Source organism: Hypomesus transpacificus, unplaced genomic scaffold, assembly GCF_021917145.1.
Source record: "Hypomesus transpacificus isolate Combined female unplaced genomic scaffold, fHypTra1 scaffold_61, whole genome shotgun sequence".
NCBI classification, from domain to species: domain Eukaryota; kingdom Metazoa; phylum Chordata; class Actinopteri; order Osmeriformes; family Osmeridae; genus Hypomesus; species Hypomesus transpacificus.
Genome location: NW_025814034.1, coordinates 233,996 through 257,153, shown reverse-complemented (window position 1 = coordinate 257,153; position 23,158 = coordinate 233,996). Strand labels below are relative to the sequence as shown.

Here is a 23,158-nt window from a genome sequence, read left to right as displayed (position 1 = left end):
AGAGCACGCCAGGAACACGACCGCCAGCTGCTCCCTGAAGCCACTCTTGCCATCCTCAAACAGTTTGTTGGACTCATCCACCACCTGACACTCCACACTGACACACACACACACACACACAAATAACTTCAAGGTGCAAGAGCTTGCGAGGCACTGAAGGACAACTTGTTTATGACACACACAAATGCTTACATACATATTGAGGTGGTTAATTACCTGCTAAGGTCCAGTGCTGGAGAATCTTGTTTCAAGAGGAAGACGACTCTGTAAGGAGTACTGACCAGGATATCTATAGACAGAAGTAGGTAGGGAGTGAGGGAGAGAGTGCGAAAGAGAAAGCCTGCGATAGAGAGTGTGCGAGTATGGCGGTGTAATGGCGTATCATATTTCTTGCTGGACTGAGGCCATGGAAGCCTCGTCGATGATTTGGACCCTGAAACCTGTCCACTCCGACGGACGAACCAGCTCTCTGTGGGTATGAATACAACAGTTAGTCAGTCGTACACCACCGACCATCTAGCATTACAGGAGCTCTGCAATGTCTGTGAATAAGTTTGTGTGTCTGTGGGTATGTTTGTGTGTCTGCAAGCATGATTGTGTGCGTGCACATGTGTGTTTGGGTGTGTGCATCTGTGTTAGTGTGTGTGTGTGTGTACCTGGCTGGAAAGCTCTCTGGTGGGGGAGATGATGACAGCCCTAAAGCCCAGATTGGCTGGCTGCTGGAGGTGGGCCAGCAGGGGGAGACAGAAAGCCAGGTTCTTCTCTGAACCTGTAGGAGCGTAAGCCAGGATCTCACAACCCTGAGACAAACATTGTCACATTCAAGAACACGGAGCAGCGGTTTAAGCACAGGGGCCCCGCCTCTCGCAGGTTCTGAAGGACACCCGGCTCAGACGGTACTCCGACTGCAACTCCGCAAACGTGCACAGCGGGTCGGGTACGTCACTGCCGTGCACGTTGATCCGGTGTTGTGCACGTACACGTTTCACTTGAGAGAGCAGACAGGACAGGTTGACTGTCAAACTCCATTCGACTAATGATATGCAAACAGAGACAAAGAGACAGTGGCATTAGAGTATAAGATAACCCTACCATGACTGTGTCATGTGTGTGTGTGGATAAGTTATGAATGCATGAGTCTTTTAATAGATGTTATGTGTGTGTGTGTTCATATCGAGTGTGTGTGCAGATCGTGTGTTTGGTGGGAGTACCTGCACCTGCAGCTGCTTCACTCTCTTTAGAGAGGTCTTCTCCTGCCCCAGACTTACGGAGGTCTTTGGTATTCCTGTCCAGAGAGGAAGTCCAGCGGATTCCTTCACCCTGGCTCTCCCCAAGCTGCCCATTTTTTTGATCTAGAGAAAACCAGCAGAGAGCCTTTCGCCTTTCTATGCTCACTGAGTCAGTCCCTGCATTACTTTTGTCCCTGCTTATAACAATTCCATTCAAGAATTAGCTAAAGCGACGCCTGCTTACCTTCGGTTTCTCCCAATATACCTTTCTTTTTCTTCTTTTTCGCAGTTGTCTGCTCAACACACAGTTTTCTTTTGTGTGTTTCCTCGTCGTCTCCCTGCTCGTCATCTTCTCCTTCCTTCTCATCTTCTACAGCCCTGCTTTGGCTGTCTGGGGTAGGAACCCATCCAAAAAGTTGATCCCAGAGAGAATATGTTTTGAGGTCTCCCAACATTATATAAACACAAACAGAAAAAGCATTCAACCTTCTGGTAGTCTTTGTTTTTTTTCTAAAGTAGGGTAGTCAGTTGGGAACTACTGGTAACCAATAGTAGAGTTCGTCATTGAAAACTTTGTTGAATTCATGTGAATTTGAGATATGCTCATATCATGTTCTCATTTGTCAGTGAGTTTTATTTTTCTGACAGCTTGGTTGAGCTCATAGATCATATTGTGTCAAACATTTTGTTATGATGAATGTTAATGTCAAGTAGAAACGTAAAAAGAAGTATGCACACAGACATCCTCTTTTTTTCTCTATTAAGAGTTTATCACTCTCTCTCTCTCTCTCTCTCTCTCTCTCTCTCTCTCTCTCTCTCTCTCTCTCTCTCTCTCTCTCTCTCTCTCTCTCTCTCTCTCTCTCTCTCTCTCTCTCTCTCTCTCTCTCCCTCCCTCCCTCCTCTCTCTCTCCTCTCTCTCTCTGCACCTGTTCTGCATCATTCTATGATGGGTCACACAGGTGCATCAGTTTAATATTGACACCAATTATCCAATCAGCAAAGAGTGGTGTGACCTTCTATGAAAGAGGCACTTTTAAGTGTTCTGTTGTCGGTTCCTTATCAAGGCTGGTAAGGGGAAGCAAATAAAAGTATATTTGCTCTGCCGTTATTAACTTGGTTGGCTTTGAAGAAAGAATAGTGCAGCATTTGTTTTGTGAATGTCTTTCAAGGTGAGCAATTCTTCACGTTCCAATGAAATCTATTCATTTAGGTATTTATTTGAATCTCCTGCTAGTTGTCATATGAGCACATAATCCAAGACTCATACGTTCACTTTTCGTCTTTACAAGACCACTGTTAAGTGCTTTTTTTTTATGTACCTCAGGATGTCCAGTGTTAAACTGAGGAGTCCTGAACTGCTGTGGGCTGATGACATTTCTCGCCCTAGTCGGTGTGGGCGTCTCTTCAGTCAAGTGCAATGGGTGTTTAGAAACTCACTTTTTGTATCCCAACTACCACAAGCCTCTTCTGCATTCTATGATTATTCACACAGGTGTATCACTTTAATTTAAAAGGCAAATCAGTCAGAAGTGGTTTGACCTATGAAAGCAGCAGCCTGTTTTTTGTTGCCTTTCTGGCATGGTTGCTGTCACCCTCTTGGGTCCTAAAGAATGAGGCAGGGTTCTCAAGACGTTTTATAAGGTAAAGAGTAATTTTACATATTCTAATGGACCCACTTGATCCAAAACTTGTCTCTTATCTTCACAATGATGACTTCCCAAGACCTCTGAAGTGCATTTTGACATGTACCTCATGATGATTTCTACACTTGAACTGAGTGAAGGTCAAGTGAAGGTCAAGAACAGGCTAAGTGCTTTGACTAATCTTGTGTTGACTAACCTTTTCTCTCCCTTTGTGTAGGCTCTGTTGGATGAGGCCTCTGCTGTTTGCCACACTGATGGCAGGACTTGCTGGGTTGCAGCAGTTCTACTTTACTTCAGTGTACAATACCACTGTTAATGTTGACTCCATCCACACCCCCCCTCCTTTCCCCAGTATTTCTGAATGTTGTATGATCATGGCTCATGTTGTTGCACAAACTCACTGCTATTTAATTGCTCCATGACCCAATGTTGCCAACTTGCTTGTTAGTTAACCAGCATATTGGCAACCCAGTTAAATGCATATTTGACCTCTGAACCTTTCCATATTGGACTTTCATTGTAAAATGCCACTGACTTACATTTCAATAGATATCCTGTGTGAAAGGTCATGAGTTATTATTATAATCCTGTCACAGTTCTTGTGGCAGGTTTCCTGCTGACTGGCTTTACTGACAGAATATCCTGTAGGGGAGTCACTGCTCCCATACTGAGTATTGGTAGATCTGACGCTTCAGAATACTTGCGTTAATTGTCTGCTTTTCTGTCACCATCTTAAGTCCTAAAGAATGAGGCAGAGTTCGCAAGACGTTTAAAGAATGAGGCAGAGTTCGCAAGACGTTTATAAGGTGAGTAATGACATTTTTCTAAATGATTACTTGATCCAAAACTGTCTTTTCACAATGATGACTTCCCAAGACCTCTGAAGTGCATTTTGACATGTACCTCATGATGTTTTCTACACTTGAACTGAGTGAATTTTAAGAAGAGGTTAAGGGCTTTGGCTTATCTTGTTGACTAACCTTTTTTCCGTTCTCGCTTTCCAGACTGTTGGCTGAGGGCTCTATCTGCCACACTGATGGCAAGACTTGCTAGGTTTTAACAGAGCTATACTTAAACATGTGTTCTATATTGAAGTACACTGAAACATTCTGAATAAATGTTTACTCTATTCACCCCATTTCTGAACTGTTGGCATTCTTGAAGCATGATGTTCGTAGCATTCACTACTATTTAACTGGGCCATAAACAAATGCTGCTGATTTGTTTGAACCAAGACATGGTTCAAAATTAGAACCCGTAAGAAAATGCTTTGTGCCGGGTACAGTTTTATTACTAAGACATTAAATTGAAATGACAATTGCTACGCAAGTTATTTCTTAACATATTGGACATTAGTGTTTTTTGGCCAATGGATGTCTGGTTATTTAGTTGCCGGCCAGTGGCGGTTCTAGACCTACTTTACTGGGGGGGCCAAGGGGGGACCAGTGTTTAATCAGAGGGCAAAAACTGAAACGAATGATATTTAAACATATAATACTTTAATTTTGCTTTACATTAAAATCATACAAACTGCTCTGGCTCTCCCTATTCCATCTCCTCAGCTCTCAATACCTTGATAGTTTCTGTCACTTTATTTACGGGCACAAAAAAGCTGCAATGTCCCTTCCTCATTTCATTATGACTACCAGAATAAAAACGTGTAAAAGATTTTAATACAAAATCAGTCAGCTCAAGGGGGACACAGGGGGGGCCAGGGACATTTGTACAGGGGCACTGGCCCCTGTAGGCCCCCGTATAGCACCGCCCCTGTTGCCGGCTAAAGGGAGAAATGTATATGGAAGGCCCAGTGGGTTTTTGATGTGGTGCCCCCTCATGTCAGAACTACTGGCAAAATTATTACTTTTGCCTCAACGCGTCCTGTCAACCATCTTGTGCTGGTAAGTTCAACTGAAGCAATAGACACAAATTTGCATCGCCCAGCGAGGTGAATTGTCCCACGTGGTGACATTATAGGCTGTCATTTACGTGACCGGCAATACACTGATCGCGCAAATGTAATCATTCGGATGTTTTTTTTTTTTTTTTTGTGCGGGTGCCCTCTGCTGCACTCAGCGACTGCCCATGTCGCCCATAGATAAATCTGCCCGTTAAGACGTGAATGATATTCGTTAGTTCACAAGTGATAATGACTGGTTTTAGTTATTTTAACTTTACTTACAGTTTAGTGCAGTGTAATTGTTTGCCGTGATAATTGAATGCCAGTGTGATTATGACCATTTCAAATCATACAAACCGTCTTGTACTGTATTTAATAAAGTTTTTTTTTAATATAATCTGCTACACAAATTTACAATTGAAGCTAAATAGTCTTAGATTATTATATAAAAAGTATGTGGAAAATTCTGTAAGACACTTATTTAAGTCTGAACTTTGAGTGGTGTTGTCTATAGGAAGAAGGCATGCAGTAGTTCACACCAAAAGAGAGATCAGGTTACACATGTACTGCACTATACTTACTTGTATTACCAAGATTATCAGTAAAACTTAAACCTTCGTAAAACTGATAACATTTTATATTTAGGAATTATAATACCTGAAAATGGCCAACTAACAAATGTGATACTTTCACAACTTCATGTTGGTGCCGAATAAGGCTGGAGCCGGTGTTGAAGTGCAACAACTGTGATCTTGCTGCATGCCCCATATGGACAACGCCACTAAAAGTTCAGACTTGAGTTAAGCATGCCTTACAGAAATAGAAATCAGTACTGGTAGGGGAAACAGAAATGATTCGTTCACCTCCTGACTGTGTTCAGTACCCGAAGATGCAGTAGCATCTCCAGAAATCTTTCATAGGGGTGGCCAGACCGGTAGCACACCAAAATCAAGAGCCATACCATAATATCAGGAAATGTATCATGCTGTTGTTGACAGACGTTAACATTCGGGACTCAGCCCAAACCTAACATCGGACCTTGTAGGTTTGTTTGCCACGAGAAAATGAATCAATCTCTTACTCCCATACTAAAGATTTGTTCAAATGAAAGAATCGTTCACAAACGACACATCACTACTGCTTTGTGCTCATGTCGGCTCTTACGTAGCTATCATGTTTAGTATTTGGGACAGTCAATCGGTATGGGGGAAATAAACTTGTGTGGGTTAATCCATAACAATCTTGGTTTTAAATCTTTATTTAAATGTGAACATGATATTGTATAAAATGTTTACTCTAAGTAAAAAAAAAAAAAGTAACCAGTACATTACGAAATACGTTTGGGGATGTCCTATGGAGGAGTTTGACATAATATCCTGAAATTATGTTGTGAGTGAAAACAATTTCACTCACAACATCCTAATTGTTGAATTGAATCAGAATTTGGTTTATTCGCCATGTATGTTACACAAACATGGAATATACTGTGGCAGGAAAGTGCAAACAATGAACATATACGGATTTGAGGTTTTGGTCCAAATGGACCGCAGCCTTCTACCGGAGGGGAGTAGCTGGAACAGAGTGTCCAGGGTGGGAGGAGTCGGCCACAATCTTCCTCGCTCGCCTCAGGGTCCTCGAGGTGTGCAGGTCCCATAGGCAGATTGTAGCCAATCACCTTCTCAGCAGAGCGGATGATACGCTGCAGTCTGCTCTTGTTCTTTGCAGTGGTAGCAGCGCACCAGATGGTGATGGATGACGTGAGGATGGACTCAATGATGGCTGTGTAGAAGTGCCCCATCATTGTCTTTGGCAGGTTGAATTTCTTCAGCTGCCGCAGGAAGTACATTTGGTGAGGGAGGTCCTGTGAGAGGATCTTGCCAATGCAAGGAAGTCTACCCAAATTGGCTAACAACCCAGGGAAATGGCAACAGAAAGCATGGATAGGAAAGTCGTATTGCAAGTAACGCACTAGCTGCATTTCTTGTATAAGAGAATGTAATGATTCCCTCACAGAACACCACTGATCCACATCAAAGGTGCAAATAAACAACTAAACAAATAAACATAGAAACATAGACGGACATGCCAGACCAAACATGCGTAGTCTTGCCACCAGTCGAGAGAGGGGTCTTCAAGGTAAGTCCTGACAGAGGAAAAAAAGAGTCGCATCACAAACATCACTAGGGCCATGATTTTGTAACACGGAAATTATAGCATTTTTATGAAAGGTTTCCATTTTACCAAATATTGACCAGAGACATCGGTGTACGATCCCTCTGATCTCCAGCTTGTTAGCCACCCTCATGGAGCCATGGGGGTACGTGTTGAGGTCACAGTTGTAGAGCCCGCTGTCCCCTATCTGGACCCCTGACAGGTCCAGATGCACTCCCCTCAGCCTCTCCCCCTGATCCACTACTGCCTCCACCGTCACATTGGCCCAAAACGGATAAGCTCCGAAATTGGGGTGATAAATTATTATCTTGTGGTCTGTAAATTCTTATTTTTTAGTCCACTCAATCTGGGTGATGTTAAGGCTCTGGTTGTCTAGGATGCAGTTCAGAGAGACGTTCTCGCCTGCCAGTGCTGTTGTCAGCAGAACTGGATTAGCTGTGAGCCCTGTCAAATACATCATATGAAGGAGATCACCAACGCTGTCCATCTAACTGTCACCTGACTATGAACAACAGGCTTTGCTCTGGCCAAGGAACCTAATCAGATTCAATAATTGAGGTGGTAACTCCTTAAAAGGGACCATAGATTTAAGATGGTTATGGCATGGTCATATACATTTACTATGCTGAATGACAGGAGCAATTGAAAACATCTCACATCCTAAACGGTTGTGCTTAAACTCATTTGATCTAATCTAACTGATCTAATGATCCATGTATATCCTCACATACTGTAGCACACAAATAAAAACACATGGTAGCAAAATAAAAGGAGTTGGATGAGAACTCCAAATAAGAAACTTTTAATTTCTTAATCAAAACGCTATCTAGTGGTTTAATACGAAATAACACCCAAAAGCAACATAATATATATTTTACCCAACACAGACCACAAAAGATTGTGCCTAAAGCTCAATGTATTATAGTTTTTAACACAGACCCCAAAAGATTATGTGCCTAAAACTCAATTTATTATAGTTTTTAAATGCAGCAAATCTTTGTCCAGGATTAGAGCCAGACCTGATATTTCCAGTTACACCAGCCCTAGCATTAGATTACCTGGGATGGAGGCGAAGAGGAACAGAGAGACGGCAGTCACAGTCACAGTGGCAGCCATGTCTGAGCTCCTGCACTCAACTGCTGAGCTTAAACTGAAAGATCAGGTTCAAATGTAGATAGGCTAGATTGAGGTCACAACAGAGCTTTGTAGCCTAACTACATAGGAAGCCACAAAAACATAAAGATAGCCAGTCTCAAAGCAGTGGAGGACTGTCTATGTATGTGTGGATTCTGTTTTTTCTTTTCTTGCTTATAAATTAAGGTATTCAGTTTCTTTCCGTTTGTAACTACTGGTTACCGATGGTAGAGTTTGTCACTGAAAGCTAAACTTTATTGAATTCATGTGAATTTGAGATATTGTCGTATCATGTTCTCATTCATCAGCCAGTATTTATTTTTTCAGCTTTGTTGAGCTCATAGATCATTTATGTGACAAATGTTTTGGCATCATACACGCAAGCGTGATCTCTGTCTCTCTCTCTCTCTCTCTCTCTCTCTCTCTCTCTCTCTCTCTCTCTCTCTCTCTCTCTCTCTCTCTCTCTCTCTCTCTCTCTCTCTCTCTCTCTCTCTCTCTCTCTCTCTCTCTCTCTGTCTCTGCACCTGTTCTGCATTATTCTTTGATACCTCACACAGGTGCATCAGTTTTATATTGACACCAATTATCTGCGGTGAGTGGTGTGACCTTCTATGAAAGAGGCACTTGTACTTCTTAGTGTTGACTAGTCGGTTTCCCATCAAGGCTAATAAGGAAAAATTATGTTTTTAAAGCGGTCATTAACTTAATTTACTTTACAGAAAGAACAGTGCAGCATTTGTCTTGTGATTGGTTTTCAAGGTGAGTGTTCTTTACTTCAATTAAATATTTTCATTTGTTATCTTCTGCGTCTCCAGTCAAGTGCAATGGGTGTTTAGACTCTCACTTTTTGTTTTTTCTCTACCAACGCCTCTTTTGCATTCTATGATCGATCATGAAAAGCAGGGTTTCTGCTTTTCTGTCATGGTTACTGCCACCATCTTGGGTCTGAAAGAATGAGGCACTGTTTTCAAGATGTTTTATATGGTGAGTCATTTTAAATTTTCTAATTGACCCACTTGATCCAAAACTTGTTTCTTATCTTCACAATGATGACTTCCCAAGACCTCTGAAGTGCATTTTGACATGTACCTCATGATGATTTTTACACTTGAACTGAGTGAAGGTCAAGAACAAGTTAAGGGCTAATCTTGTGTTGACTAACCTTTTCTCCCCTTTTCTCCATGCAGGCTCTGTTGGATGAGGGCTCTGTTGTTTGCCACACTGATGGCAGGACTTGCTGGGTTGTAACAGTTCTACTCTACATCAGTGTACAATACATGGTTACTGTTGGCTCCATCCACACCCAGTATTTCAGAATTTTTGTATGATCTTGGCTCATGTTGTTGCACAGGTTTCTTCACTGCTATTTAATTGTACCAATATTACTAAGTTGCCTGTCAATTACTCATCAAACCAGCCGATTGGCAACCAGTTAAATGGATAATATTTGACCTCTCAACCTTTCCATATTGGACTTTCATTGTAAAATGGCACTGACTTAAATTTCAATAGATATCCTGTGTGAAAGGTGAGTTAATATTAGAATCCTGTCAGTTCTTGTGACAGGTTTCCTGCTGACTGTCTTTACTGACAGAATATCCTGTAGGGGGAGTCACTGTTCCCATAGTAAGTATTGGTAGATCTGACACTTCAGAATACGTGTGTTAATTTTCCCTTAGCAGATACTATAGCTACCCTTGTGCAGTACTTTTGGAGATGGTATGCGTAACATTTCATTTTAACTGGCACAAACCAGGTTTGTAGGCTCTTGCAGGGGTGTTCAATCCTGGTCCACTGTCCTGTGTTTTAGATGTTCACCTACTCCAGCACACTTGATTGAAATAAATGGTTGTCAGGTTTCCACAGACCTTAAATTGGGTGTGCTGGAGCAGGAAAACATGCAAGACAAGGGACCCTGACAACCGGGATTGAACAACACTGCTCTACCTTTAAGCTATACTGATTTAAAGGATAGTAAGTGCTTGAATATAACCATGTAACATTAGAACTGAAGGTTTTCAAATTGCCTCACTTCATTGTTCACGCATGGCCTTATAGATTGTTTTGTTCAATAAAATCTCAACCCTTTCAGACTCCAGGCCTCCCCCCTGTGTCTGCCTCCCTCTGGGTGACTACGTGGTCCTGGCCGTCCTTCTCCTTCCGTCCCGGTTGCTGCCCCCCACACCGTTGTCGTGCACCCTGGCCCCGTCATCCTGTCGGGTTTCGCTGTCCACCCTGCCCACGCTCTCCTTCCCATCCGGCCCTGGAGTGTCAGGTCCTGGCCCCCGGCTCCCCCCTGGCCCCCTTTCGCCTCCGGCCCTCCTTCCCCTACCCCTCTCTGCAGCCCCTCCCGTCCGGCCCCGCGGGCGTGGACCCTGGTAGTCTGTGGCGATTTCGATGGCTGCTCCTTATCTGCCTGCCGGAGCATCTGCTCCTTCGACCCAGCGGGCCTCGGTGCCACATTTCGAGGCACTCCCATCCACCCACCATTTTGGGGTTCACTGACGGGACTCAAACTGCTTGCCGTCTGCCTGGCACTGGATGCAAAAGCAGACCGTGCATCTTCGACTGTTTCTTGAAGCATTCCGCTGGATCCTCTGATGAAGAAAATTACGTCACCCTGCTGAAAATGATGGAGATGGGTTACATTTATGGAACTATCTAATTGAAAAGTGAATGTCTCAATTATTCCTTATATTATACTCTAAGTTGTATTATGGGAAATGTGATGCTAAGCTCTGACTGAGTAAAAACAATAGAGGTGTGAAAAGTTGGTTTTAGCAAAGGAAGATAGGGAAGTACCACTCTAAGGAATGCAGAGGCCTAGCTGTAAATTAGAACGTACACACAAGGCCAAGCTGCAGGAAAACTCCTCCAAACCAAGATAAGTGTGCACCCAACACGAGCCTCGACATGGTCAGATTTATTCAAGGACAGAGATGTCAACGTGACCCAGCTTCTGTAATCAGAAACCATAGTATAGGGGCCAATTGGGTGACAAAGCGTAGAAATGGTCATCAGCAGAAAGGTACCAATAATGTGAGGATGCATAATGTATCTGTGACCAACTGTATTGTACCAATAGCAAATAATGACACAAATAATAGGCAGAAAATACTGTATAAAAGGGACTGTCCGGAGAGAAACGGGCAGTCTGCTCTTGGGAGCTTACTCACTTGGATACCTTTTTTTTACCCTGTGTTGGAATAAACCTTTGCATCAATACTCTGAGTTTCAGTGCATCTGTTGGGACTTAGCCTGATTTTTGACTGGTTTGGACTTAGAATAATTTTCAACGTTGGGACTTAGCCTGATTTTTGACGGGTCAACACTTAGAATAATTTTCATCGTTTGGACTTAGTTTATTTTTCACTTGTCTACACTTGGAATAATTTTCAACCTTTGGACTTAGTTTATTTTTGACTTGTACGGACTTAGGATTGTCCTCACTTCGACACTCTGATTTATTTTCACTATACACGGGAACTGGAATAATTATTTACGACATTTGGCGAGCCAGCCAGGAGGGAATTTACCGACGCTAAGCTAACGGGTCCCGGGAGGACGCACTTCGGAACACGCTTGGCCACAAAATTTACAAGGTAAGCAGACCATTTACTCTGCTAAATTTGAATGCGTGTCCGAGTGTGTCCGCCCAGGCCCGATACTGGTATAGTGTCATTTTTTCAAGAACCTAGTTTTTTAAATTGGCTTTATAAAATAGATTAGTGCACTGCAACCACAGTTTTGATGCAAACGTACATGTATTTTTATATATTTTAATAATTTGTGATTTTTAATAATTGTAATAATTGTTGCCTATATGTTTTGCTATGGTGCGGAAAGAATGAATGACTAACATGGAACGTACGTCTATCATTTTCTGGCTGATTGCATGCTTAGTATTTGTGGGATGTTTGCTTTGGCTTGCTTTGACGGCGAGACGTTGGCATTAATCGCTACGCTGCGAGTTATTTTTTGAGACTCTGTAGAGAGAGAACCCTGTGTCGCCCTATGTAAATTGTATTTTCTGTTTTAGTGTGTTTAGAATAATAGTAGTAAAACTGTAGTATGTGTGAAGTCCTCCGCGCTAGTAAGCGAGGCAGTTATCCTTGGGGATAAGTAAATAACGAATGTGTGAAGTCCTCCGCGCTAGTAAGCGAGGCAGTTATCCTTGGGGATAAATAAATACAAGTGGCTCCCGGCTGGTCTAAGTCGAGAGAGCGGCTCCCGACTGGTCTAAGTCGAGAGAGCGACTCCCTTCAGCTGGTCTAAGTTGGGGGAGAGACTCCCAGCTGGTTTAAGTTGGGAGAGCGCCTCCCATCTGGTCTAAGTTGGGAGAGCGACGCCCAACTGGTTTAAGTTGGCAGAGCTCCTGGCTGGTCTAAGTCAAGAGAGCGACTCCCTTCAGCTGGTCTAAATTGGGAGTGAGCCGGCGGTTTCCCTTGGGGGGAACGAAAGTACTTTGTAAAAAACTGCGTGGGTCGCTGGAGGGGCGACAGATAATAAAACTGGCCAGAACCAATGCTTGTAAATTTGCTTGTATATACTGCATGAGTAGATTTTAGACAAAAGTCATATAACGTGTTGTATAGCAGGTTGTTGAAATAGAGAGAAAAAGACAAAGTGACCTGCGCTTTGCACAGCATTATAATATAGGTAGACCGCTGTCAGGAAAGGGGAAGGTAGAGGCTTGATTATAAACCTGATTGGAGCTGACGAGAGGCAACTCAGAGTACCGCTCGGAGACTCCCCGAGGGAGACACGACCGGTAGACAGACGCTGTCCGTTTTCTTGGACGGGGCAGCGGGTGAACAGACAAAATTACAGATTTATGTAAATTGAGTTGAACATTGTTTCACATTTGACGTTATTCCGTAAGGATTTTGTAATTGTCGTTTTTTATTTAAAAAAACGACAATTCCTCCTCTCTGCTCTTTCCTCCCTCCTCCCCCTCTCGCTTCACCTCTCTCCTCTGTCCTCTCTCCTCAGTCCTCTCCCACATCTCCTCTTTCCTCTCTCCTCTTTCCTCTCTCACATCTCCCTCCTCCCCTTTCCTCTCTCCTCTACCACCCTCTCCCCTGCACACACTCCCACACACCTCTCACACAACATACACACTCACACATCCACACACATTCACACACTCTCACACACATACTCACTCCACATACCCTCTTTCTCTCACACACACACTTTCGTATACACACACTCACATATATAATCATACATTGACACCTACACACACCCCACACACAGGTACACACTTAGACTCTTGCTACCCGTCCTTCCGTTTCTTGTAGTTTCACACTAGGTTGTATTTGACAACTGAGTGGCGGGAAGAGCAGTGTGCCATTTGCAAATAAATCACATACAGATGGTAAAGCTGGGAGGAAACACCAGAGGTCTGTGTGAAACTTTAACGACCGTCTGAAGTCAGAGGGACTGGTGTGAGTTACACAGAACAGCATTTGCAAAAAGTATTACTAAACGCATCAAAGACTCGGGAGCTCCGCGATATAGACGGCGTACCATTCTTACACATTGATTAACATAAAAGGGGTAAAAAGCCCACCAAATACATTTAAAGCTTGATTATAAATTTAAGCCCAGAAGACGGTTTTTCTCAGACGTGTCTTGAGCAACAAGCACTGCATTGTTTGTGTAACTGTAACAGTCTGGCCCAGCTCTTAGAGCTGACCACATTGGCAATTATACTGGTGATATCCGCTTTACAGTGTCAGGAGGGTAATAACGGGACGAGTTAGCCCCAGATCCATCACTCGGTGTCACTGTTATTCCCAGTAGGTTGAGCAGGGATCATAATACCTGACCTCCAAGACAAGATAGATCTGAGGAGCTGGTGCAGGACTCCAACTGAGCCGCAGAACACCAACTAGGACAGCCAATGAGCTATTTGATAGAGATAAATAAAATCAGGAAAACAGACGACCAACCGGAGCTTCCCGGGTCCTTGGCCAACAGAGCACAACAAATCTACATGGGGATCACTCACGGTAACAGTAGAGGGGGGGCCAGAGACAGCCAGTCGAAGGTCCCAATGGAGATAATAATAAAGCGCCATCCAGAGGACAAAAAATTAATTCAACAACTAATGAAGAAATGGCATGTTCGCAACCCACTTTGGCCGAAAGGTGGATCCTTTGATTGGGCGTGTTGTGAGGAGATGGAGGTCAATATCAAACACCATAAATCTGAAGACCCCGGTGACAAGAGATTAGGCAGGAGAACGAGGGAAAGAATGGTGTTAAGCTGGTTTAAAATGCATGGACAAAAGCGCCAGCAGATAGCCAAAACCATGTGGAAAATACGAAGTAATGAAAAAGAAAAAACAGATGACGTGGCTACAGCAATGGAGACAGGGATAGAGAGAGTACAGGGTCAGGACCCCACCGCACCAGCATGGCCTTCGGAGCCGCCCCCATATCCTGACAACATGAATCCATTCAGAATGGGACTCCTGAACATGGGCCCTGAGGAAGGAAAAGTAACAGGGCAACTACAGGGAGATTTCACTTTCAGTCTGAACAAAGCACCTGAAATCCACATTAGGCAAGCGCCTGAACTACCAGTCAAGTCAGGACAGCTGGTCGAAACTGACATGGGAAAAGAGGACGGGAAAACAACATGTGATAGTGAACGGTCCCAGGATAGTCGAGACAGAAGGGAGTACCAAGAGAAAGCGGCAGCCAAAGCAGAAGTGGCGCACCTGGCTGATAAACTGAATTACCTGGAAGAGGCAATAAAAGAATCCGATCAAGAGGGGTGGATATGGAGCCAACTTAAGAGAGCTGAATCACTGAGACAACGTGACCATCGAGACATCCGACAGGAGGAGGGCGAGGAAATTTATCAAACACCTCCGAAACTAGAATCACTATATCTCTCATCAGGGGCACGGCCTAAACAAAAAAGCAGAGGGCAACCATCAGAGGAGTGGGCCCACCTCACACGGACATGTGAAGACTGGGAGCAGTCATTACGTAGGATGGATGACGAAATAACCAACCTGACGACAAAATTACGAGTCCACAGAGAAAAAACACCCACGCCCAGGCCAACGCCTTATGACAGACCCAACAAGGATCCCCACAGCGCATGGCAACAGAACAACGACAGAGGGGCAATGCACTTAAGTCTGGAAGGGACCATAACTCCACAAGACAGAAGAGCTGCGGAAGTGGAGAAGGCTTCAGTCGACAGTCCACCGCCCAGACGACACCAACAGGAAGAGCAACAGCGGCGCTGGGTGAGAGATGGAGGAAGACTGGGGAGAAGATCCAGCCAAATGGACCACCCAGCCGAAGGGGGAATAGAAGACCTAGACGCACCAACCTCACTGTGCCCCCTGGTGGTGAAAGGAGCTGGACAAAATCCCATGTACGTGCCATGGTCATTCATGGACATGATCGGCCTAGCAGGGAGACTACCCACACTCACGGATGGAGCAAATAAATGGATAACAGCACTGGAAGAGAGCACAGCAGGGGTGACTCTGGCTCTGGGAGATATAAAGGCTCTACTGATGCATACTGCCGGAAAACAAATAACAGAAGAAATCTTCCAGGGTGCACAACTGCCAATAGTGGTGTCCGGAAACCAAGTGGACGGTGTATGGTTCGGAGGTCATCGCAACCAAGTATGGGCAGAGCTAAGGAAACACTACCCAGAGAAGATGGATCCCTCCAAGCTGGAAGGCGAAATGCTGAAAGACGACGAGTGTCCATCCAAGTTTCTGCATGTTTTCCAACGCAGATGGAGAGATGAGACAGGGAGTGCCTGGAACACGAACAACACCACACAGAGACTGTTTATGCTAATGGTGAAGAAGGCAATGCCACTGGAAGTACAGAAGTGTCTGGACGGTGTGGTGGGTCTGATGAAAATGGACTGGCCACTGTTCTCAGAACACATTGTCCATCACGTTGATAATAGCAGGAAAGATAAGCGGGAGGCGGAAGAACTAAACAAGCAACTTGTCAACAAGCTAGCGCAACTGCAGCTGGGAGAACTGTGTAAGCTGAAAAAAGACAAAGCCAAGACACAAGCCCCGGTTATAACAGCACCACCCCAGGCTCCCGAGAACCCGACACTCCAGGCCCCAGTGATGTTCCAGCCACCACCCAAGCCACCTGTTGCAACAGGACCAGTACAGGCAGCAATAGTTAACCCTACAGCTCTGCCACCAATCCATGTGCACATTGGACCCCCAGATGGCATCTATCGATCCTGGAAGGGAAAAGTTGGACATATGCAGCGAGGTGGGAACTCCCAGGGGGGAGGAGGACAAGGCCCACCCCCACAGCAGTACGGACAAGCTCAGTCCAACCCCAACCAGTATGGACAAGGCCCACCCCCACAGCAGTACGGACAAGCACAGTCCAACCCCAATCAGAACGGACAAGCGCAGTCCTACCCCAATCGCACTGACAATCAACAAGCTAATGTGTGCTGGGGATGTAAACAACCAGGACATATCAAAAGAGACTGTCCATCACAGTCTTGGGGACCAGCAGCGGACTGGCAATAGAGGTGCCCGGAGAAGCCTGAGGGGGAAACAATAATGTCACCAGTTATCTCACTACAACCACGTGAAGAACCCACCATACCAGTTACAGTGCAAGGACGAGAACATGCCTTCATGGTAGACACCGGAGCGACGTATTCATGCATTGGAAAAAACGGCTTCAATCTCCCCCTCTCCAGTTCATCCATCCGAACTGTAGGCTTTTCTGGGAAAACACAAGTAATACCACTTACGGAGCCACTCACGATGCAAATTGAAGGAAAAACTATTGTAGCGCCTCTACTGTACTCCGCACACACTCCCATCAATCTATTAGGAAGAGACATTCTCTGCATACTAAAAGCCAACATTGTGTGTACTCAACGCGGCCTGCAAATAGAGTTCCATGAAGGTCCCTCAGCAAACCAGATGATGCCAGTGATGGTTGGAAAGGAACTCCAAACTGGCTTAAGTCCATTAATGAATGTAACAGCACAAGATCATCACAGCCGGACACCATCGCTAGCGTACTGGCTACAATTGGCCCCACAAGAATCTTCACTAATCCAATTATGGGAAGAATGGGAACCGTGGGTCCAAGCTTTGGTAGGGAAACCAAGACCACAACAGATGCCGCTCCACTGCACTCTTCTATATGACGAACATCAAAACTACACAGACTATGCCGACTGCTGGATGGAGCTGATCAATAAAAAACAATACTCCATCATCAGCCAGGATATTTTTGTAGGCCCTGAAGGAGCAGCCGCAGCCGTAACACTCCCACCAGAATTACGAGAATGGTATCATGTACAGAACTCAGCCCCGCATGTCCCATTGATGACAACCGAAGGACATCGATCTAGTGAGTTAGGACCAATGATAAAAGCAGCTTTACAAGTGTTAGACTGGAGGCCCACCAATAATAAGTACTTACACATATCTCCTGATGCCCGGTTTCATAGAATTTCAGCGAGAAATTACAACGTAGGGACAGCTGAGATAGTGGTTGTAAATGTAAAGACAGCATCACATCAATGCCCATTGTCGGAACATGAAGATGTGTTAAGACAGGTGCCCCCATCCCTATGGTCAAAACATAAGACAGATGTGGGTTTTATACGGGCAGCAGACCCCATACACATAAAAGTGAAGAAGGGAGCAAGATTACCATACCAGAGGCAGTACCCACTCCGACAACACGCCATAGACGGGATTAGACCCACGATTAGGGGTTTAGTGGATGCGGGAGTCTTAATAGAGACAAAAAGTTCCTGTAATACACCCATCTTTCCAATAAAGAAGCCACATTCTAATGATTATCGGTTAGTACATGATCTGTGGGCTATTAACTCCATTGTGGACGTTCCAAAGGCAATTGTTCCCGATCCACATACACTACTTTCTAACATACCCCCAGGTACCAAATGGTACACCGTCATCGATCTGTGCTCTGCCTTTTTCTCAGTTCCCCTACACACTGATTCACAGTACCTGTTTGCTTTCACCTTTGAAGGCAAACAAATGACTTATACTCGGTTACCCCAGGGATTCCTGGACAGCCCAGCTGTGTTTAATCGAGTGTTGGCCCAGGACCTGCAGAACCTGCACGTCACTAGTACCGTCTTGCAGTATGTAGATGATATCCTTATTTGCAGTAGTTCAAAGGAGCAGTGTGAGAGAGACTCTGTCACCGTGTTAAACCAGCTGGCAGAAGGCGGTCATAAGGTCAGTAGAGATAAGTTGCAGTTCTGTCAGACGACAGTTGATTATTTGGGGAGACGACTTAGTGGGGATAAGAGGCAGATAGCTCTGTCACAGATAGAGGCCATAGCCAGAGCTCCGAAACCACAGACGGTAGGGCAAATGCTCACCTTGTTGGGAATGAAGGGATACAGTAGACCATGGATTTGTGACTATGCCCTCAAATCAGCGCCTCTGCGGGCCCTTATTAGGGCTGCGGGGCAGACCAGTATTGCTGCTGCTCTGCAGTGGACCGAAGAGGCGGAGGGCGCTTTCTTGGCCCTTAAAAGTGACATGCAATCCGCCCCCGCCCTTGGCAATCCGGATTACTCAAAACCATTTCACCTATATGTTGCAGAACGGTCTGGATATGCTACTGCTGTGTTGTTGCAGGACACGCCCATTGGGAAACAACCGTTAGCCTATTACAGTACAAAACTGGATAATGTAGAGGCAGGACTCCCACCCTGCTACCAGGGACTGGCAGCCGCTGTCTTTGCTTTCAAGAAGGCATCATCACTAACCATGGGACACCCAATCACGTTATATACGTCCCATCAACTGTATGCCTTACTCACAAGTCCCCGGTTTGTGTTAACACAAGCCAGACGGACTGGCTACGAGGTGATACTGTCTGCACCAGAGCTTACCATTCAAAGGTGCAGCGTAGTAAACCCAGCAACTAAGATGGTGTTACCTGTAGATGGGACACCACATGATTGTGTTCATGTAACAGATGTATTTATGCGAGCACGCGACGACTTGCACAATGAGCCCATCGTAGCAGACCTCACATTGTTTGTGGATGGATCTTGCTTTAGGGATGCTGTAGGTAACCATGCAGGTTACAGCGTGGTGCAGCTTAAGGATGACACCACATTTGAGATACTCCAATCTGTAAAAGTGGACCAACCATGTTCAGCCCAATTGGCTGAGATCAAGGCTCTTACAGCTGCATGTCAGGTGGCGTCGGGTAAGAGTCTTAATGTTTATACTGACTCTGCATATGCATATGGTGTGTGTCACGTGTATGCTAACATATGGAAACAGAGAGGTTTCCGTCGAGCGGATGGTACAACTATCAGTCACGGAAGCTCCATTTCGCACCTTTTAGAAGCTATGCACGTTCCAACGGCCTTGGCCATTATCAAGTGCCCAGCCCACCAAAAGACAGATACTCTCATAGCCAAGGGTAACAATATGGCCGATGAGGCGGCCAGACAGGCAGCGACAGGGGCAGTAATGGGACCCGTACAGGTAGCTGAGGACCCTGCCCCTCTTACCACGTTGTCTTCCCTTGTGTTAGCACAGGACGGAGTCAGTCCCCAGGAAAAGGACATGTGGGTGAGACGGGGGGCGATACAAACCACTCAAGACGGACCGCACAAAGGTCTATGGAGGAGCTGTCAGGGACATTTTGTCCTACCTAGTTCGTTGTTACGCTTTGCTGTTAGGAATGCGCATGGCGGCGACCATGGCGCAAGGGGGGAGACTATACGTCGTCTTCAGGCCGTATGGTGGTCCCCATACTTAGCAGCCACAGTTGATAGAGTGTTACACGAATGTGAGGTATGTGCACATTATAATGTTAGGAAAACACTTCCTGCCCCCATATCACACATCCCAACACCTGATGGACCATTTCGACATTTGATGATCGATTATGTTGACATGACGCAACGCATAGGAAGGCTGAGATACATCTTGGTAGTAATATGTCGATTCAGCAGATGGGTAGAGGCGGTACCAACTGCAGGTCCAGACTCCCGATCAGTAGCAACATTTTTGTGTAGAGAGGTCTTTCCGAGATTCGGAATCCCGGATAGCATAAGCTCAGACAATGGACCGCACTTTGTGGCTGAAACTTTTAAATTGGCATTGAAAATGCTAGGTATTAGACAAAGGTTTGGCTGTGTTTACCATCCCCAGTCACAAGGGACAGTCGAGAGGGCCAACGGTATCTTGAAAGCTAAGTTAGCAAAGATCATGGCCGATGGTAAGTTAAACTGGGTACAAGCTTTACCGCTGGCACTAATGGCAATGCGCTCAAGTACTAACCGCATGACATTTCTAACACCGCATGAGATGGCAACTGGAAGACCGCTTCCAGTTCCTTACTTGAGAGGACCCATTACGGGTCCTCCCCTAGAAAAATTGGAAAGGGAGCTGCAAAGCTACCTACTACATTTAACTCAAATACATAAGGAAGTGTTCTCACAGGTAAAAGGTGCTACAGAGCAAAGGGAAGCAGAGATCCCAGAGAACCTGCAGACGGTTGAGCCTGGAGATTGGGTCTACGTGAAGGTATTCAAACGGAAGTGGAACGAGCCCAGACGGGAAGGTCCCTTCAGAGTCCGTCTAACGACCCACACAGCTCTAAAAGTCGACGGTAAGAAGTTTTGGTACCATTTAAACCACTGCTTCAGAGCAGAAGATCCAGAACAGACTGAGGCGCTTAGGAATGAAGCAGCTCTACCGGAGACAACAGGGGCAGGTGTCACCGCCCCGCAGGGACTCCAGGATGGGGATGGACACTCCTCCCCGCAGGGACTCAGACGATCTCACAGACTGGTCCAGCAGAGAGTCACAAACAACAGCAACATTGTCAGCAGCTGCTCGCCAGTTAAGGGAGTACCAAAGCGAGGGTCAACGGGCAGTTAAGAATGTATCAAGGTGTGAAATCACCTTGAGACATGAGGAAAGAAACCCAGATTGTGCAGCCATGATACAGCTGGGGATAGGGATGATGCTTATAGGGACAGCCATAGTGTTGGCAGGTAGTTTGATGTGGATGCTAGCACGCCCGAAACCCACCATGTATCCCCAACCTAACTCAACTCAGCAGGTTTTACCCACCCCATATCACCAATATGACCCAACGCCACAACGGGAAGTGCCCATTAATGAGTCAAAAACATCTATGGAGGATATACAGATGGCAAAATGTGCATTAGCTGTAGGAGTCGTGGCAGCCAACCTAGGGCATATAACATTAGCAGAGGAAGTTAACTTAACATACAGCAACCCACCCAACCGAGACGTGATAATAACAACCGGCCCCAGTAATGTATTAATCTACAGCTATTCCCCGAACCAAAGGTGCAGGGACAAAGGAATGACAAAAATAACAATAAAATGCTTGAAAACTCAATGTATTGATGTAAACACCAATTTTACCTGGAATATGATCAAAATATACTCCGTAACCCGTCGAGTCAAACGCAGCCAGGACATAGTTAAATCGACAAGAACGGGGCAACTCAATTCTAACTTGTTCTACAAATGGCTGAAGTACTCAGCTTGGCAAGTAAGTCAGGAAACCTGTGTAGCATGTTACAATGCAAAAAAGATTCCACAGGTCAGGCCCATCCCAGGCAGTGCATTGGGGTCCTGTGCAGACTTAGACCAGTGCTTTGCTTACTGTACTATGTACATGGCGAATAGAAAATACCAAAGTATGAGTATGGATGAGACGGTCTGTCCGCGCAAACTAGATGAAACGTTAAAAGAGGGCGATTATAGTGCGCCACCCCTGGTTAAGATCCCGCCAACTCTAATTTTTCCATTTTGTATAGTAAGGGGTACGGAAATAGAGGATGTGATTAAACGCTACGCCTTAACTGACTCCAAAGGATTAGTGAGTTGTAAACAGGAAGTATTTGGCAGACGGTGCGCCACGGCAAACACGGCTACAATAAAGTGCGAACAGCTGGTATTAGACGGTGAATACATTACCCATAAAATAGAATCCACAGATACTGAACAATATCGCATACCTAGTTACGCAGAAGGAACAGTACCATTGGGAGATATATTTTGGTTGTGCGAAGGGGACGAAAGTCTTAAAATTAGGTTAGAGCCGGGATGGGAGGGTATCTGCACCCCAGTTATGCTAACTGGAAAAGTAACAGTGTTAGTACCGCAAAGCCAAGTACAAAACAAACAAAAAAGAGACACACAAACTCAGTGGAAGACAGGTGACACGGTATACATCTCTTACGACCAAATACCGGTCGGAACGCCCACTGAACATATGGCCATAAGTAATGACTGGATAATCTCAGGACGTATAGCAGGCTCATTGCCCTTTTTCGGTCAGGTAATAAATGCTCAATACATAGCACGTAACAGCAGATGGATCAATTACTTATGGTACAACCAACAACGATTCATGAACTACACAATAACTGCCCTAGAAGGAGTAAAAGAACAACTACATGCCACCTCGCTGATGGCCATGCAAAATAGGTTTATCATTGAAACCATACTAGCAGAAGATCAGGGAGTTTGCGATCTCATTGGTGAAGAATGCTGTACCGTCATTCCCATGCACACCGGGGAGGGGGGGAATCTTACTAAAGCTCTGATTAATCTAAAAGAACTAAGACAGGAGCATGTAATACATTCCAATTGGAAGACGGGAACAAATGCGTTATGGAGCTGGTTGACAAATTTAACGTGGCCTAAATTACTGAGGGGGATAGCGATGGCCGTGGCAATGATTGTGATAATAGTGGTAGTAGCTGCGTGCTGCATATTGCCATTGGTAGCGCGACTGATAAAAAAGATGGCAGGAGTAATAACTGGACAGTTTCCCGTACAAGTTTATCCGAAAGGAGAGGAAAGTGATGAATCACTGTATATGGTTCCCACTAACAACCAACTCGATTTAGAGATTTACACAGAAATGACGGATTTAGGGGAGTCACCAAAATTCAAGTATAAATCTAACCTGTACGAGCTAAACCATGGGGAGTTTGGCAAATACTAATCTTGTGTTATGTCACTAGATGAACACGGCAGACGACCCCAA

The 23,158-nt window shown here is 45.1% G+C and overlaps 2 long non-coding RNA genes across 3 annotated transcripts; both read left to right on the top strand.

The window, feature by feature from the left end:
* Positions 1-2,133: 2,133 nt before the first annotated feature.
* LOC124465953 lies at positions 2,134-4,003 on the top strand. Of its 2 annotated transcripts, XR_006955863.1 has the most exons (4): positions 2,134-2,398; positions 2,554-2,870; positions 3,090-3,678; positions 3,877-4,003. It is a non-coding gene; the product is annotated as an uncharacterized LOC124465953 (long non-coding RNA). The 2 variants fall into 2 exon arrangements; XR_006955862.1 differs by having other exon boundaries at positions 2,554-3,678.
* Positions 4,004-8,595: 4,592 nt separating this feature from the next.
* On the top strand, positions 8,596-10,737 carry LOC124465881. Its single transcript, XR_006955850.1, has 5 exons — positions 8,596-8,667; positions 8,795-8,834; positions 8,979-9,059; positions 9,263-9,701; positions 10,168-10,737. It is a non-coding gene; the product is annotated as an uncharacterized LOC124465881 (long non-coding RNA).
* The last annotated feature ends 12,421 nt before the right edge of the window (positions 10,738-23,158 follow it).